Raw genomic sequence first — 19,880 nt, 5'->3', positions numbered from 1 at the left:
GAACATTGTTGTGAAAACTGTATGAACACATGCAGCAGTAATGTTGATTCTGAAAGGTTCATATGTTTAACATTACCAGAGAGTAAATCTGTGACTTTTAGTAAATTAGTTAAAGATGCTAATCACAACATGGAATGTTCTCAATGTAAATCAGTCATGTTATCAACGTTATTTTTAAATAAATATGGACAGTATGTAATTTTAATGATGCAACGTTGTAGAGCAGATGGAACTAAATTGGAAACTTTACTAAATAAGTTTGTAGGAAATCAATTATCAATATCAGGTAAAACTTTTGTTGCAGTTGCAATTATTTTTCTTGATGGACCTTCTATAACGTCTGGTCATTACACAGTTTATCTTAAATGTGAAAAAGGATGGACACTGTGTAATGATTCTCAATTGATTTTCAAGCAACGTTTGCCTTATGATTTACCAAATTGTTACTTAATTTTTCTAAAACCAAAATTTTAGATACAAATTCCAGCATCTGAAGAAACCATTATTTCAATATTATATGATTAACATTGGATATTTCACTTAAAAAGGATTTTAAAATTACCATTTGGCCTCATGGAAAGGTAAAGGTAACAATTGTGGACTTCTTTGACAGATATTATTTTGGTGTACGTGCTTAAGCAGCAAGAATTATAGACGTTATTTATTGCAAATAGTTATTGTTCTTAGAAGGTATTTTTACTATATTTGTGACATTTCTATCAAGGTCTGTTTTAGTGAGGATACATTCAGGGCTTTTTTAAACAATCTTTCAGATTGTTTTTTTTTTTGCCCGCTGTTAAATGATGAATACAATTGATATCACTATTTTCAGTGAAATTCAATACATTCTGAAAACAGCAAAAAAGGGCAAAAAATTGCTTTGTTAAATATGAAAAAACATGTACTGCTTAAGAAAATGATTTGTTGAATATTAATACTTTTTTTCTTTTTTTCAGATCTTGAAAGAAAATTTAGGAAAGGTAATCCATTTTACTTGCAATTTAAAAAAAACATTTAAAAATGTGTTTCAATTTAAAACAAACGTGGAGAACATGGAAAGGGGGCATGGTAGAGACTTCCTGACCCCCTAGTCTTTGTCAGGGAGTCCCTGAAGGATCACAAAGGGTTAAAAAAAATGATTATTTATTATATCTTTTTTAAACCGTGCGTGCACGGTGCGCGCACGGTAAAAAAAAAAACGAAAAATAGATTTTAAAAACAAGTTTTTGTGTTTAGATTTTAGGTGGCTCTAAAAAGAGCCCTTGTGTTCATGTAGGGACAGAGGAACAGAAAAACGAAAAAATGAAAAAAACTATGGCCGGCTGCATGAGTGCTGCTCTAACTTTTTCTCAATGAGATCAATACTGGTTTCACCAAGAGAAATAGGAGCATGACAGTCAACGCACCGTGTATACAGCCTCCGAAAAGCAGGGCGTATATCCAGAGGTAAGGAAGTAGGTGAAGGTGCCACCGCAGAGGAAGTACTCAGCTGAGCTGCTGCGGATGTGCTCGACTGAGCTGCTTGTGAGTTTTCACTAGCAGCTCGAACAAAAGCCACAGGATGTACTCCTTCAACGTGCCTTAACATCGTGTGAATACTAAAAGAGTATTTCTTATTAGCATTTCCACGTGATAAGGTCCACTTACAAATAATGCAGGTGACTTTGGGAGCATTTACCTTCTTCTGCCCCTCTGGAAAAGCGAAAAACTGCCATATGAAAGAGTCTTTCTGCTTCCTCTGTCTCTGTGGCACAAGAGTCTCCTGATCACTACTAGAAGATGGCTGCTGCTCTGCCATTGTATCTCAAAAACAGATCAGCTCCTTCTCCCAGAGAATCAGAAGTAATAATGAGGGGAGTGGGTGTGGTATTGGAAGAATCTGGAACTGAAACTAATAGGAACCAATGAAAAGTGTTGTTTCATAATCACATGACTTGCCTGGGTGTGGTGTTGGAAGAATCTGGAAGTGAAAGTACTATGAACCAATGAAAAGTGTTCTTTATTAATCACATGACTTGCCTGGGTGTGGTGTTGGAAGAATCTGGAAGTGAAAGTAGTATGAACCAATGAAAAGTGTTCTTTCTTAATCACATGACTTACCGTGCGCGCTCCTAGCGTGCACGGCGCATGCGCGGAGCACGCGCGCATGCGCGAACGTACCACGTGCGCGGTTGCGAACTTAGCACGCGTAGTACACGTGCATGCGCGAACGTACCGCGCATGCGCGAACTTAGCACACGTAGTAGCGCGCATGCGCGAACGTACCACGCATGCGCGAACTTAGCGTGCGTAGTACGCGCGCATGCGTAAACGTAGCGCGTGGAGCACGCACGACGTACGCATGCGCACACGAACAACGTACGCATGCGTACGTAGTGCGCGCACCGAGCGCGTACGGAACACGTGTGCATGCGCAAATGTAGCGCGCGGAGTACACACGACGTGCGCATGCGTACGTGGAGAACGTACGCATGCGCACACAAAGAACGTACGCATGCGTACGTAGTGCCCGCACCGAGCGCGTACTAAGCATGCGCGCATGCGTGAACGTACTGCGCGAAGTACGCACGACATACGAATGCGTACGTTGAGAATGTACGTACGCGCACAGCACCGAGCGCGTACGATGACGTAGCAATCACCGTGCGCGCACCGAGCTCGCACGGTAAAAACCCATTAAAAAAAAAAAAGACAGAATTAAAGTGTTTATAAGTTAATAGAAGATATTAACTATGCTGTTCAACTTTATCAAAACATTTTTTTTAAAAAGCAGAGCCATTCCAAATTAAAGGATAGAGGTAATCTATGACTATATACATAGTGTTATAGGTAACTTTTTATAAAAGAAATTTATAAAATATATATTGAAAAATACATAAATTAGCATTAAAAAAACCTTTGAAATTCACTGAAAAAACCATAGGTTTCACAAACGTTATAGTTAGGAATTAGCATTTAAAAAACCTTGCAAATTCACTGAAAAAACCATAGGTTTCACACACGTTATAGTTAGCTGGAAATTTCACTCGTACAAAACCATTGAAATTCCACCGTTATAGTTAGTTCAGCTAACTATAACTCGCGCGCCCGCAATCCACTGCTGATGACGTCACATATTACATCACTCATGACATGGTCAGTGACATCACTGATGACATCACTGATGACATCTCAAATGACATCACTGATGACATCACTGATGACATCTCAAATGACATCACTGATGACGTCATCCATGTGATAAATTAGTGCATCTTCTCACACCCTAATATAACCTTTGATACACCGACTCAAAATTTCAGAAGGCCATTTTGACAACCATAGATACTCCAAACCAATAACTACTCACCCACTCATTGACTCAGACACCGCCAAACATCCATTGAGGTACTAACACATCTAGTCAGTCATGCAAATAATTAATCACAGTAAAAATAAATCACCTATACAGTTAAAAACACTCAAGTTCACTTACTCATTAAAATACTAACAAATTCTGTGTCTTCCTGCAGAAAAAACAAACAGCACATGACACAGATATCCTTGCACTATGGCACATACAGCCACTCCCAAAATCACACACTCTCACATATAGATAGTTATATACTCTTACACACATATACACTGCGTTTCACATATGTAGTTACTGACACATGTACAACTGAGATATACATTCAATCACTAACACACCCATACATACACTCACCCAACCATACAGTGCATCACAGATGCACTCTTAAAACCATGCACCCAATGAATCACCCACTCACACATCTAGTCACAAAGTCACACACACCCTACCCACACAAACACTCAGGCACCCATACAGATACTCAGACAACCAATCAATTAGCCATATAGACAATCATTTAGCTATTCACAAAGCCATGCAGCCACTTATACACCAACACACAGACACATACAGACATTCACACAGTTTAGTCACTAGTCTGCAGTAAGATACATTTATTGACTCACTTATAGAGTCAGTTACGCACCTAGAAAATCATCCATTCACACACTTGTACACCCACTTATTTTTCAACAGGCCTTTCCCTATATATATTAAACATATTAAAACTGTTCAGAAACACATACTCACATGGATGACGTCATCAGTGATGTCATCAGTGATGTCATTTGAGATGTCATCAGTGATGTCACTGACCATGTCATGAGTGATGTAATATGTGACGTTATCAGCAGTGGATTGCGGGCGCGCAAGTTATAGTTAGCTGAACTAACTATAACGGTGGAATTTCAATGGTTTTGTACGAGTGAAATTTCCAGCTAACTATAACGTGTGTGAAACCTATGGTTTTTTCAGTGAATATATATATTGATATATATATATATATATATATGTTCAGCAATGGCCCGAAAGCTTTCAGGAATGCACTCGCAGCAAATAGAACCAGTTTGGTTTATTTTTCATAAGCGGGAACTTGCAACAAGAAACCCCCGGTCATCCTTCCATTAGACCTGACGCGTTTCGAGGCTGCTGCCTCTTCTTCCGAGGTCGCTTTAGAAAGTCTTGCAAGTGGTTCCAATTAGCATGCTTTTAATCTACTCCCAGTGGGCCTGCATGCTGGGACTTGTAGTCCTTTGGAATTTAGTGTTTACCTTTAGTAGGTACTGCGTGTACTTCCAACTTTAAACAAAGCATTTTCAATACATTCAATTCACCCGCAGTGGGCCCAGGAATTAAGTTCAAGTTCTAATTACCATATTTGCTGTGCCGCATATCGCATCAGGATACAGTCCCTGCGCGGCCTCCTGATGTATTAGGATGGTGCTACTCCTCACGGCAGGGCAGCCGTGCAATCTATGTTCAGCAATGGCCCGAAAGCTTTCAGGAATGCACTCGCAGCAAATAGAACCAGTACTAAAGGTGAACACTAAATTCCAAAGGACTACAAGTCCCAGCATGCAGGCCCACTATATATATCTATATATATATATATATATATATATATATATATATTTTTTTTTTTAAATCAATAAATGTTTTTTTTGTACTTTTCTGTCCTTCTTTGACCCCCTTACAAATGTTAGGGGGTCTGTAACTCTCCTCATTGCCCCCTTTCCTTGTTTTCACTCTTTTTTTCAGAGTGAAATACACAAAATGGCGGCCGCCGCTTCCTGGTTTCGACCGATTCGAATGTTTACTAAGATCTAACAGCCAATCAGAATCGCGCTCGCGCACGCCGCCGTACGCTTACCGTAAGCGTACGGTAAGCGTACCGTAAGCGGGCTCAGATATATATATTGATTTAAAGGCTATTTTCTCAGAATCTACTGAACAGATTTACACCAAACCTACAAAAGGCACTTCCTTGACCTGAGGACTACCTCTCTGCCAAATTTCAAGTAATTCTGTTCAGCCGTTCGGGCTGTAGCTCGTTCTAAAGGTCCTATGGAAAAATGCATGGGAAAAACGCGTTTTGGGACCCCCCTTTTATCTCAGCCCCCGCTTGACGAATCCCCCCGAGACTTTCAGGGTAGGAGCGGAGCGTAGCGCCCCACCTATTTTGAGAAATTCGCGAGGATTCGTCGACCGGCGCCAAAGTTATTCAAAATAAAATGTTGAGGTTTTCCTATGGAAACGTGGTCCTAACTATAACTACCTACTGGCGACCGCCAGTAGGTAATATATATATATATATATATATATATATATATATATATATATATATATATATATATATATATTCACTGAAAAAACCATAGGTTTCAGACCCGTTATAGTTAGAAATGAGCATTTACAAAACCTTAGTAATTCACTGAAAAAAACATAGGTTTCAGGGACGCTATCGTTAGAAATTAGCATTTAAAAAAACCTTATAACTTCACTGAAAAAAACCATAGGTTTCAGGGACGTTATAGTTAGTTGGACATTTCACTCCTACAAAACCATAAAAATGTTGCTGTTATAGTTAGTCCAGCTAACTATAACTTGCGCCCCCGCAATGCACTGCTGATGACGTCACATATTACATCATTCAGGACATGGTCAGTGACATCACTGGTGAAATCACTGATGACATCTCGAATGACATCAATGATGACATCAGTGATGACATCATCCAGTGAATGTGTGTTTCTATAAAGTTTAAATATGTATTATATACATGCCAAGGTGTATTTAAGAATGAGTGGGTGTATAAGTATCTGGATGAAGGATTTAGTAGGTGTGTGACTGACTGTTTAAGTGAGTTATTACATGTGTCTTAATGAATGCATGGGTTAGTGACTAAACTGTGAGAATATCTTTATCAGTCTGTCTGCTGTTGTATAAGCTGCTGCATGGGTTGGTCAGTAGCTACATGAGTGTCTATATGGGTTATTGATTGGTTGCCACAGTATTTGATGGGTGCCTGAGTGTGTGTGGGGGTAAGTGGGAGGTGTGTGACTCTGTGCATACATGTTTGAGTGATTGGTTCACTGGGTATATGGGTTCAAAAGTGCATGTAGAAACAGCTGTATGGGTGGGTGAGTATGTGTATGGGTGTGTTAGTGAATGAATGGATGTCTCAATGGTACTTGTCCAAGTAACTACATATGTAAAAGGCAGTGCATGTGAGACTTGGAGTATATAAATGACTATACGTGAGTGTCAGTGATTGTGAGAGTGGCTGTATGGGTGAGTGTGTACTTGTATCAGTGATTGTATAAGAGAGTAATTATGCGTTTGTTTCTGTAAGTGATATGTTGTATGTATAACTGTATAGGTCAGTAAATGGACGTGTGATTGATTCTTTGCATGACTGACTAGGTGTGTGAGTAACTCTGGATGAGTGCTGGTGTGTGAGTGTCTGTGTAGGTGTATGAGTGTATATGATAGTGTTGTATTGATGAGGGACTGCATGTATGAGTGATTGTATGGGTGAATGAGTGGATGTGTGTGTCGACCTAAGAACCAGTGAGTAGATATGTAGTAACTGGTATTGGTGTGTCTATGGTTTCGAAAATGGTATTCTGTATTTTGGAGTGGATGTATCAAACGTTATATTAGGGTGTGAGGAGGTGTATCAGATTATCACACGGATGATGTCATCAGTGATGTCATTTGAGATGTCATCAATGATGTCACTGACCATGTCATGAATGATGTAATTTGTGATGTCATCAGCAGTGCATTGCGGGAGCGCGAGTTATAGTAAGCTAAACTAACTATAACCGCAAAATTTCTATGGTTTTGTAGGAGTGAAATGTCCAATTAACTATAACGTCCCTGAAACCTATGTTTTTTTTCAGTGAATTTCTAAGGTTTTTTAAATGCTAATTTCTAACTATAACGTCCCTGAAACCTATGGTTTTTTCAGTGAATTTTAGGGTTTTTTAAATGCTAATTTGTAAATTTAATATTTTTACAACCTTTTATGTTTTTCTGAAAATTACAAGATTTAAAAAAAAAGATATTTTGTAACTCTAATATTCTACAATTATTTTCTTTTATTTTTTAATTTTAATTTAATTATGTAATGTCCTATGTCTTTTAAAATATATGTATATGATTTTTTTTTTCAAAAAATACTGGAGTCACGTACCCATCGTCTCCCTATCACGGTGGGTGCGCAAATTCAAGCCACCATATTGTAAAAGTCGGGAAGGGGCCGCATTTGGTTTGCGACGGGTGCACGGTGCATGGCCCCGTGTAACGTCATATATGTCTGGGTTTGCATCATCTGCATGGTACGTATGCGACGTGTGTGCGGTGCCGGGACCTGCATGATGTCATATACATGTTGGGTCGCGCCAGGTACGCGACTCCCGTAAAAATGTTATGTTTTAAAACTCTATGTATATAACTTGAATGTACATATCAGAACAAGAGATTATCTAAACTATTTTAAAAAATAATATATTTGTACTTGTAATAAACTTATATTATTGTTAAATATATTTACGCGACGTCACATTGGGTGCGCGCTGGTTGCACGCTGAGTGTGCGACTCCCATGTGACTTTGAAAGAAACTATTTCAGTAGTTGACAAGGTTTTCCATTATAGAACTTGGAGGACCCCACCCTTTTTAGTCATTCACTCAGCTGCATCAGAGGAGAGACACCTGCTGTGTTTTTAGGAGCAATAGTGAGAGGTTTTTTGGTGTTTACTTGGAAAACTTTTGCAATGGCTTCTTCTAATCCACCAGTAGACCTTCCATCTGATGAAGAAGATTTGGTTCCACCTCCAAAAATAAGACCAGAGCCTATTGTTTGGAAATTCTTTACAATTCCGGAGGGCGAAAGAAAAGTAAATGCAAGGAAGGTGAGCTGCACGCTGGGTCCCAGAGTTTTATCACGAGGCAGCGAGAAAAAGTACTCAAAAGGCACTTCTAGTATGTATAAACAACTGCAGATTATACATCCCAGACAACTTGCAAGAGAACAACTGCAATGAGCTAAAGAGGCCACACCACAAACTGACCAGGGAGCTGGTCCCAGTACTTTTGGAGGCTCAACCTCTGCATCTCGCGGTCTGGATATTCGTACAGAGTTTGCGACGCTCAAACAGCATTGTATAAAATGCAATGCCATTTTATGCTGTGGAGAGCAATCAGTTGAAGCTGTATGTTCAGCAGCAAGAAATCGTCGCTGCTAAAAACAAATTCCGTTGGAATGACATTTTGACGCTGTACAAATAAGAAAAAAAAACAGTTCTCTTCAGAACTACCTTATTTGGTTAAAAAAGAGAAATAAATGCATGCTAACATCTGGGTGATTGCTAGAGTACATGTGTAGAGCATAATTGATTCTAAGAGTGCATGGGTAGTGACAGGGAGATGGCTGGACTGCATGAGTAATGCACAGGTAATTGTAGGTCTGCATGTGTTAGTGCCTGTGTTATTGTAGGAGTACATGGGCACTCGCTGGATGATTACACTACTGCAAGGAAAGTGCATGGTGATTTTATAAGTGGTTGGGTTTTGGAGGAGTGATTGGATTAGGAAATGGGACTGGCTGGGTAATTGAAGGAGTACATAGGTAGTAACATGGAGATCACTAAACTTTATAGGTAGCACTCAAAGGATTGTAAAAGTGCAAGAGTTAGTTCCTGAGTAATTGAATGAGTACATAGGTACTGACTGGATGATTAGAGTACTGCAATGTGAGTGCATGGTGAATTTATAAGTGCTTGGGTATTGGCGGAGTGATTGGATTAGTACAGGGTACTGGCTGAGCGATTGGAGGAGTGCACGGGGAGTCACAGTGTGATTGCTGGACTGCATGGGTACTATCTGGGTAATTGGAGGACTGAATCAGTAGTGTGCAGATGGTTAGAGGACTGCATAAATAGTGCACATGTGATTATAGCACTGCATGTCTTAGTGCCTGGGTCATTGCATAAGTACATGGGTATTGACTGGATGATTAGAGTGCTAAAATATGAGTGCATGGATAGTGACTGCATACTTAGTGTGCAGCAAGTTGACAGGATGGTGCTTGGGTTTTTGCATAGTGATTAGATAAGGACATGGTACTGGCTGGATGATTGGAGGAGTGGACGGAGAGTGACAGTGGGATTGCTGGACTGCATGGGTACTACCTGGGTAATTGGAGGAGTGAATCAGTAGTGTGGAGGTGGTTAGGGGACTGCATGGATAGTGCACATTTGATTGTAGCACTGCATGTGTTAATGACTGAGTCATTGTACAAGTACATGGATAGTGACTGGATAATTAGAGTGCTGGAAGTTGACAGCACGGTGAATTTATAAGTGCTTGAGTTTTGGCGCAGTGATTAGATAAGGACATGGTACTGGCTCTATGATTGGAGGAGCGGACGGAGAGTGACAATGTGATTGCTGGACTGCATGGGTACTACCTGGGTAATTGGAGGAGTGAATCAGTAGTGTGGAGGTGGATAGGAGACCGCATAGATAGTGCACATTTGATTGTAGCAATGCATGTGTTAATGCCTGAGTCATTATACAAGTATATGGATAGTGACTGGATACTTAGAGTGCCGTAAGTTGACAGCATGGTGAATTTATAAGTGCTTGGCGCAGTGATTAGATAAGGACATGGTACTGGCTGCATCATTGGAGGAGTGCACAGAGAGTGACAGTGTGATTGCTAGAATGCATGGGTACTACTTGGGTAATTAGAGGAGTGAATCAGTGCTCTGTAGGTGGTTAGGGGACTGCATGGATAGTGCACATTTGATTGTAGCACTGCATGTGTTAATGCCTGAGTCATTATACAAGTATATGGATAGTGACTGGATTCTTATAGTGCTGCACGTTTGACAGCATGGTGAATTTATAAGTGCTTGGGTTTTGGAGCAGTGATTAGATAAGGACATGGTACTGGCTGGATGAATGCAGGAGTGGACGGAGAGTGACAGTGTGATTGCTGGACTGCATGGGTACTTCCTGGGTAATTGGATGAGTGAATCAGTAGTGTGGAGGTGGTTAGGGGACTGCATGGATAGTGCACATTTGATTGTAGCACTGCATGTGTTAATGCCTGAGTCATTGTATAAGTACATGGATAGTGACTGGATACTTAGAGTGCTGGAAGTTGACAGCATGGTGAATTTATAAGTGCTTGTGTTTTGGCGCAGTGATTAGATAAGGACATGGTACTGGCTGGATGATTGGAGGGGTGGACGGAGAGTGACAGTGTGATTGCTGGACTGCATGGGTACTACCTGGGTAATTGGACTAGTGAATCAGTAGTGTGGAGGTGGTTAGGGGACTGCATGGATAATGCACATTTGATTGTAGCACTGCATGTGTTAATGCCTGAATCATTGTACAAGTACATGGATAGTGACTGGATAATTAGAGTGCCGGAAGTTGACAGCACGGTGAATTTATAAGTGCTTGAGTTTTGGCGCAGTGATTAGATAAGGACATGGTACTGCTGTATGATTGGAGGAGCGGACGAGAGTGACAATGTGATTGCTGGACTGCCTGGGTACTACCTGGGTAATGGGAGGAGTGAATCAGTAGTGTGGAGGTGGTTAGGGGACTGCATGGATAGTGCATATTTGATTGTAGCACTGCATGTGTTATGTTAATGCCTAAGTCATTGTACAAGTACATGGATAGTGACTGGATACTTAGAGTGCTGCACGTTTGACAGCATGGTGAATTTATAAGTGCTTGTGTTTTCGTGCAGTGATTAGATAAGGACATGGTACTGGCTGGATGATTGGAGGAGTGGACGGAGAGTGACAGTGTGATTGCTGGACTGCATGGGTACTACCTGGGTAATTGGAGTAGTGAATCAGTAGTGTGGAGGTGGTTAGGGGACTGCATGGATAATGCACATGTGATTGTAGCACTGCATGTCTTAGTGCCTGGGTCATTGCGTGAGTACATGGGTATTGACTGGATGATTAGAGTACTTAAAATATGAGTGCATGGATAGTGACTGCATACTTAGTGTGCAGCAAGTTGACAGGATGGTGCTTGGGTTTTTGCATAGTATTTCGATAAGGACATTGTACTGGCTGGATGATTGGAGAAGTGGACGGAGAGTGACAGTGTGATTGATGGACTGCATGGGTACTACCTGGGTAATTGGAGGAGTGAATCAGTAGTGTGGAGGTGGTTAGGGGACTGCATGGATAGTGCATATTTGATTGTAGCACTGCATGTGTTATGTTAATGCCTGAGTCATTGTACAAGTACATGGATAGTGACTGGATACTTAGAGTGCTGCACGTTTGACAGCATGGTGAATTTATAAGTGCTTGGGTTTTGGAGCAGTGATTAGATAAGGATATGGTACTGGCTGGATGAATGCAGGAGTGGACGGAGAGTGACAGTGTGATTGCTGGACTGCATGGGTACTTCCTGGGTAATTGGAGGAGTGAATCAGTAGTGTGGAGGTGGTTAGGGGACTGCATGGATAGTGCACATTTGATTGTAGCACTGCATGTGTTAATGCCTGAGTCAGTAAGTACATGGAAAGTGACTGGATACTTAGAGTGCTGGAAGTTGACAGCATGGTGAATTTATAAGTGCTTGTGTTTTGGTGCAGTGATTAGATAAGGACATTGTACTGGCTGGATGATTGGAGGAGTGGACGGAGAGTGACAGTGTGATTGCTGGACTGCATGGGTACTACCTGGGTAATTGGAGTAGTGAATCAGTAGTATGGAGGTGGTTAGGGGACTGCATGGATAATGCACATTTGATTGTAGCACTGCATGTGTAAATGCCTGAGTCATTGTACAAGTACATGGATAGTGACTGGATAATTAGAGTGCTGGAAGTTGACAGCACGGTGAATTTATAAGTGCTTGAGTTTTGGCGCAGTGATTAGATAAGGACATGGTACTGGCTCTATGATTGGAGGAGCGGACAGAGAGTGACAATGTGATTGCTGGACTGCATGGGTACTACCTGGGTAATTGGAAGAGTGAATCAGGTGTGTGGAGGTGGTTAGGAGACCGCAGAGATAGTGCACATTTGATTGTAGCAATGCATGTGTTAAGGCCTGAGTCATTATACTAGTATATGGATAGTGACTGGATACTTAGAGTGCCGTAAGTTGACAACATGGTGAATTTATAAGTGCTTGGGTTTTGGCGCAGTGATTAGATAAGGATATGGTACTGGCTGCATCATTGGAGGAGTGCACAGAGAGTGACAGTGTGATTGCTGGACTGCATGGGTACTACTTGGGTAATTGGAGGAGTGAATCAGTGCTCTGTAGGTGGTTAGGGGACTGCATGGATAGTGCACATTTGATTTTAACACTGCATGTGTTAATGCCTGAGTCATTATACAAGTATATGGATAGTGACTGGATACTTAGAGTGCTGCACGTTTGACAGCATGGTGAATTTATAAGTGCTTGGGTTTTGGAGCAGTGATTAGATAAGGACATGGTACTGGCTGGCTGAATGCAGGAGTGGACGGAGAGTGACAGTGTGATTGCTGGACTGCATGGGTACTTCCTGGGTAATTGGAGGAGTGAATCAGTAGTGTGGAGGTGGTTAGGGGACTGCATGGATAGTGCACATTTGATTATAGCTCTGCATGTGTTAATGCCTGAGTCATTGTATAAGTACATGGATAGTGACTCGATACTTAGAGTGCTGGAAGTTGACAGCATGGTGAATTTATAAGTGCTTGTGTTTTGGCGCAGTGATTAGATAAGGACATGGTACTGCTGTATGATTGGAGGAGCGGACGGAGAGTGACAATGTGGTTGCTGGACTGCATGGGTACTACCTGGGTAATTGGAGGAGTGAATCAGTAGTGTGGAGGTGGTTATGGGACTGCATGGATAGTGCATATTTGATTGTAGCACTGCATGTGTTATGTTAATGCCTGAGTCATTGTACAAGTACATGGATAGTGACTGGATACTTAGAGTGCTGCACGTTTGACAGCATGGTGAATTTATAAGTGCTTGGGTTTTGGAGCAGTGATTAGATAAGGATATGGTACTGGCTGGATGAATGCAGGAGTGGACGGAGAGTGACAGTGTGATTGCTGGACTGCATGGGTACTTCCTGGGTAATTGGAGGAGTGAATCAGTAGTGTGGAGGTGGTTAGGGGACTGCATGGATAGTGCACATTTGATTGTAGCACTGCATGTGTTAATGCCTGAGTCAGTAAGTACATGGAAAGTGACTGGATACTTAGAGTGCTGGAAGTTGACAGCATGGTGAATTTATAAGTGCTTGTGTTTTGGTGCAGTGATTAGATAAGGACATTGTACTGGCTGGATGATTGGAGGAGTGGACGGAGAGTGACAGTGTGATTGCTGGACTGCATGGGTACTACCTGGGTAATTGGAGTAGTGAATCAGTAGTATGGAGGTGGTTAGGGGACTGCATGGATAATGCACATTTGATTGTAGCACTGCATGTGTAAATGCCTGAGTCATTGTACAAGTACATGGATAGTGACTGGATAATTAGAGTGCTGGAAGTTGACAGCACGGTGAATTTATAAGTGCTTGAGTTTTGGCGCAGTGATTAGATAAGGACATGGTACTGGCTCTATGATTGGAGGAGCGGACAGAGAGTGACAATGTGATTGCTGGACTGCATGGGTACTACCTGGGTAATTGGAAGAGTGAATCAGGTGTGTGGAGGTGGTTAGGAGACCGCAGAGATAGTGCACATTTGATTGTAGCAATGCATGTGTTAAGGCCTGAGTCATTATACTAGTATATGGATAGTGACTGGATACTTAGAGTGCCGTAAGTTGACAACATGGTGAATTTATAAGTGCTTGGGTTTTGGCGCAGTGATTAGATAAGGATATGGTACTGGCTGCATCATTGGAGGAGTGCACAGAGAGTGACAGTGTGATTGCTGGACTGCATGGGTACTACTTGGGTAATTGGAGGAGTGAATCAGTGCTCTGTAGGTGGTTAGGGGACTGCATGGATAGTGCACATTTGATTTTAACACTGCATGTGTTAATGCCTGAGTCATTATACAAGTATATGGATAGTGACTGGATACTTAGAGTGCTGCACGTTTGACAGCATGGTGAATTTATAAGTGCTTGGGTTTTGGAGCAGTGATTAGATAAGGACATGGTACTGGCTGGCTGAATGCAGGAGTGGACGGAGAGTGACAGTGTGATTGCTGGACTGCATGGGTACTTCCTGGGTAATTGGAGGAGTGAATCAGTAGTGTGGAGGTGGTTAGGGGACTGCATGGATAGTGCACATTTGATTATAGCTCTGCATGTGTTAATGCCTGAGTCATTGTATAAGTACATGGATAGTGACTCGATACTTAGAGTGCTGGAAGTTGACAGCATGGTGAATTTATAAGTGCTTGTGTTTTGGCGCAGTGATTAGATAAGGACATGGTACTGCTGTATGATTGGAGGAGCGGACGGAGAGTGACAATGTGGTTGCTGGACTGCATGGGTACTACCTGGGTAATTGGAGGAGTGAATCAGTAGTGTGGAGGTGGTTATGGGACTGCATGGATAGTGCATATTTGATTGTAGCACTGCATGTGTTATGTTAATGCCTGAGTCATTGTACAAGTACATGGATAGTGACTGGATACTTAGAGTGCTGCACGTTTGACAGCATGGTGAATTTATAAGTGCTTGGGTTTTGGAGCAGTGATTAGATAAGGACATGGTACTGGCTGGATGAATGCAGGTGTGGACGGAGAGTGACAGTGTGATTGCTGGACTGCATGGGTACTTCCTGGGTAATTGGAGGAGTGAATCAGTAGTATGGAGGTGGTTAGGGGACTGCATGGATAGTGCATATTTGATTGTAGCACTGCATGTGTTATGTTAATGCCTGAGTCATTGTACAAGTACATGGATAGTGAGCGGATACTTAGAGTGCTGCACGTTTGACAGCATGGTGAATTTATAAATGCTTGGGTTTTGGAGCAGTGATTAGATCAGGACATGGTGTTGGCGGCATCATTGGAGGAGTGCACCGAGAGTGACAGTGTGATTGCTGGACTGCATGGGTACTACTTGGGTAATTGGAGGAGTGAATCAGTGCTCTGTAGGTGGTTAGGGGACTGCATGGATAGTGCACATTTGATTGTAACACTGCATGTGTTAATGCCTGAGTCATTATACAAGTATATGGATAGTGTCTGGATACTTAGAGTGCTGCACGTTTGACAGCATGGTGAATTTATAAGTGCTTGGGTTTTGGAGCAGTGATTAGATAAGGACATGGTACTGGCTGGCTGAATGCAGGAGTGGACGGAGAGTGACAGTGTGATTGCTGGACTGCATGGGTACTTCCTGGGTAATTGGAGGAGTGAATCAGTAGTGTGGAGGTGGTTAGGGGACTGCATGGATAGTGCACATTTGATTGTAGCACTGCATGTGTTAATGCCCGAGTCATTGTATAAGTACATGGATAGTGACTGGATACTTAGAGTGCTGGAAGTTGACAGAATGGTGAATTTAAAGTGCTTGTGTTTTGGCGCAGTGATTAGATAAGGGCATGGTACTGCTGTATGATTGGAGGAGCGGACGGAGATTGACAATGTGATTGCTGGACTGCATGAGTACTACCTGGGTAATTGGAGGAGTGAATCAGTAGTGTGGAGGTGGTTAGGGGACTGCATGGATAGTGCATATTTGATTGTAGCACTGCATGTGTTATGTTAATGCCTGAGTCATTGTACAAGTACATGGATAGTGACTGGATACATAGAGTGCTGCACGTTTGACAGCATGGTGAATGTATAAGTGCTTGGGTTTTGGAGCAGTGATTTGATAAGGACATGGTACTGGCTGGATGAATGCAGGAGTGGACGGGGAGTGACAGCGTGATTGCTGGACTGCATGGGTAGTTCCTGGGTAATTGGAGGAGTGAATCAGTAGTGTGGAGGTGGTTAGGGGACTGCATGGATAGTGCATATTTGATTGTAGCACTACATGTGTTATGTTAATTCCTGAGTCATTGTACAAGTACATGGATAGTGATCGGATACTTAGAGTGCTGCACATTTGACAGCATGGTGAATTTATAAGTGCTTGGGTTTTGGAGCAGTGATTAGCTAAGGACATGGTACTGGCTGGATGAATGCAGGAGTGGACGGAGAGTGACAGTGTGATTGCTGGACTGCATGGGTACTTCCTGGGTAATTGGAGGAGTGAATCAGTAGTGTGGAGGTGGTTAGGGGACTCCATGGATAGTGCACATTTGATTGTAGCACTGCATGTGTTAATGCCTGAGTCATTGTACAAGTACATGGATAGTGACCGGATACTTAGAGTGCTGCACGTTTGACAGCATGGTGAATTTATAAGTGCTTGGGTTTTGGAGCAGTGATTTGATAAGGACATGGTACTGGCTGTATGATTGGAGGAGCGGACGGAGAGTGACAATGTGATTGCTGGACTGCATGGGTACTACCTGGGTAATTGGAGGAGTGAATCAGTAGTGTGGAGGTGGTTAGGAGACCGCATAGATAGTGCACATTTGATTGTAGCAATGCATGTGTTAATGCCTGAGGCATTATACAAGTATATGGATAGAGACTGGATACTTAGAGTGCCGTAAGTTGACAGCATGGTGAATTTATAAGTGCTTGGGTTTTGGCACAGTAATTCGATAAGGACATGGTACTGGCTGCATCATTGGAGGAGTGCATGGATAGTGACTGCATACTTAGTGTGCAGCAAGTTGACAGGATGGTGCTTGGGTTTTTGCATAGTGATTAGATAAGGACATGGTACTGGCTGGATGATTGGAGGAGTGGACGGAGAGTGACAGTGGGATTGCTGGACTGCATGGGTACTACCTGGGTAATTGGAGGAGTGAATCAGTAGTGTGGAGGTGGTTAGGGGACTGCATGGATAGTGCTCATTTGATTGTAGCACTGCATGTGTTAATACCTGAGTCATTGTACAAGTACATGGATAGTGACTGGATACTTAGAGTGCTGGAAGTTGACAGCATGGTGAGTTTATAAGTGCTTGGGTTTTGGCACAGTGATTACATAAGGACATGGCAGAGTGATTAAAAGAGTCCACAGGGAGTGACAGGGGGATTGCTGGACTACACATGTAGTGCTTTGGAGATTTTACCACTGCATAAGTTAGTGCATGAGTCATTGCATGAATGCATGGGTAGTGCTTGGATACTTATTGGGTGATTGCACAATATAAAATCAGTAAATCATTTCTCATGTACTTATAAAATCACATATTCACTACCTTTGCACTCCTGTAATCAGTCAAGCACCTCTCAATAATTCAGTAAATATATATACATCTATATAAATACCATCTGAACACATACATGAGTCATTACAAACTATCTTGTTAAGTAGATAACTACAACATACCAGAAAGAGTAAAATGTGGTGGTTCTCTTTTGAGCTACATCTTGATCATTAAATTTAGAAATATGCGACTTCAACAAACTATACCTCTCAACAGACTTAAGGAAGAAGATTTATAAACAACACCTTTTATGAGCATTTCTAAAACCACACTTTTATTATACATCTTCAGCATTATATCTAAAATTATGTGGCATTAGTCAACTATGCCTTGGCTCAAACTACAAAAAGAGGCATAATTAACAACACCTTATTTTACCATTCTTTCTTAAAACATATGGCATCATTTAACTTTACCTTCTGTACAAACTAATAACAGAAACTTAATTATTAACACCTTATATGATAATCTTTCAAACAGCACAGTTGTGCTACATTTTCCAAACTATCTATAATTCTGCAGTACCATTAAACTATACCTTTGTAGAAAGAAGACAAAATGATGCCTAACAAACTACACTTTATATAAACATCTTTGAAAATACACATTTGTAGTGCATGTTCAACCAACTATCTAAAAATAAGAGGCATCATTTAGGTATACCTTTGAACAGACTTACAATTATATATATTACTCTACAGACTGTTTTTAAAACAAACTTCAAGTACATCTCTACATTTAATAATATATTTCAAACAACACAGTTGTACAATAATGTCAAATCTATTTTAAATAAACCTCAAAAATATATAACTCACCTTTCAAATAAATCTGTTGAGTGAAAAATCTCACACACTCAGACAGGATTTTCTTTTACACACAGTCAATATAGATCACCAGACTCTGCAAGGTAAAACCAGTAATGGCAAGATTTCCCTCTATTTTGCCATAAAAATACACGTAAGCAACAAATCTCATTGCTTCTCAGAGATTTTCAAATTGAAAAACACATTTCCATTGGTGATAGATAATAACACTTTTCAACTGACTTCTCCACCCCTTTTGCTTAATGCCAGTTTCCATAGCAACCGCTCATGCAACATTCACCTTAACTGTCAGGTCACAAGTTCACCACAGAATGTTGCAAATAAGAACCGCAAGTGTGGTTGCTTTTGCAAAACATGCCCTTATGCTTTCTGCTGTACCTTTCAAACATTTTTTACTAACCAATAAGAAACATACTTTTTAAACAAAGTAAAATGCACCCTATTTTTGAATGTATAATCTTCTTAAACAGCTAATCAAATCTCTACTTTCTTAAAAACAGCATCTTCTCCACCATTTTGGATATCTCTCATTCTACCAACTGACTACCTCAGCTACAGACATCTTTTGATTACCTACAGAGATTGCTTCAAGATACTTTCAGTGTGGATTGTTGGGCACAACTATGTATTCTGGTACAAAAGGTATGCTGAACGCAGAGGTATTGACAAAGACCTAGCTTTGCAAAATGTTGACATTAAATGGATTGGACAGAAAGGATTAAAGTGGCACCAATTGACGCCATTGGTCAAAACCTTTTTGCATCTTCAACCCCCTGACCTCATGATTGTGCACTGTGGTGGCAATGACCTAGGCACATTGACTGGGGTAGGTCTGGAAATGCTAATGAAGGACACCTTTGCAGAATTGATGTTGCTTTTCCCCCAAACTGCCTTTGTATACTCTAACATATGCCAAAGACAGAAATGGAAGTGGTCCAATCAATTTTGTCCACAGGTTGAGAAAGCTAGAGAAAATGTCAATAAAGCTTTTTGTGCTTACCTCAGAGACCATAGAATGGGCTCCATATATAACAACAATCTACGTTTCCATATGGAGGGCATCTACAGGAGTAACGAAGTACACTTCACTGATGAAGGGAACAGAGTGTTTCTCAACAACCTAAAGCTCTGCATCCGCATTTACATGTAGCTTCAAGAAACTCATAATAAACACAAGGGCTCTTTTTAGAGCCACCCAATAACCCAACATATAACCTAGGTTTATATAAAAAAATGTGAATTATTTTTGCTTGGAGTCGCGCATCCGGCGTGACTTAAAGCCGCGCACCTATTGCGTTCACTCTAGGAGGTGGCGCTGAGTGCCGCGCACCCCACGCGTTCACACCAGGGGGCAGCGCTGGGAGCCGCACACCCCCCACGTTCACACCAGGGGTCCGCACTGAGCGCC

The sequence above is a fragment of the Triturus cristatus genome, chromosome 6 (genome assembly GCF_964204655.1).
Source record: "Triturus cristatus chromosome 6, aTriCri1.1, whole genome shotgun sequence".
Taxonomy (NCBI): Eukaryota; Metazoa; Chordata; class Amphibia; order Caudata; family Salamandridae; genus Triturus; species Triturus cristatus.
Note: the sequence above shows the minus strand (reverse complement) of the source record.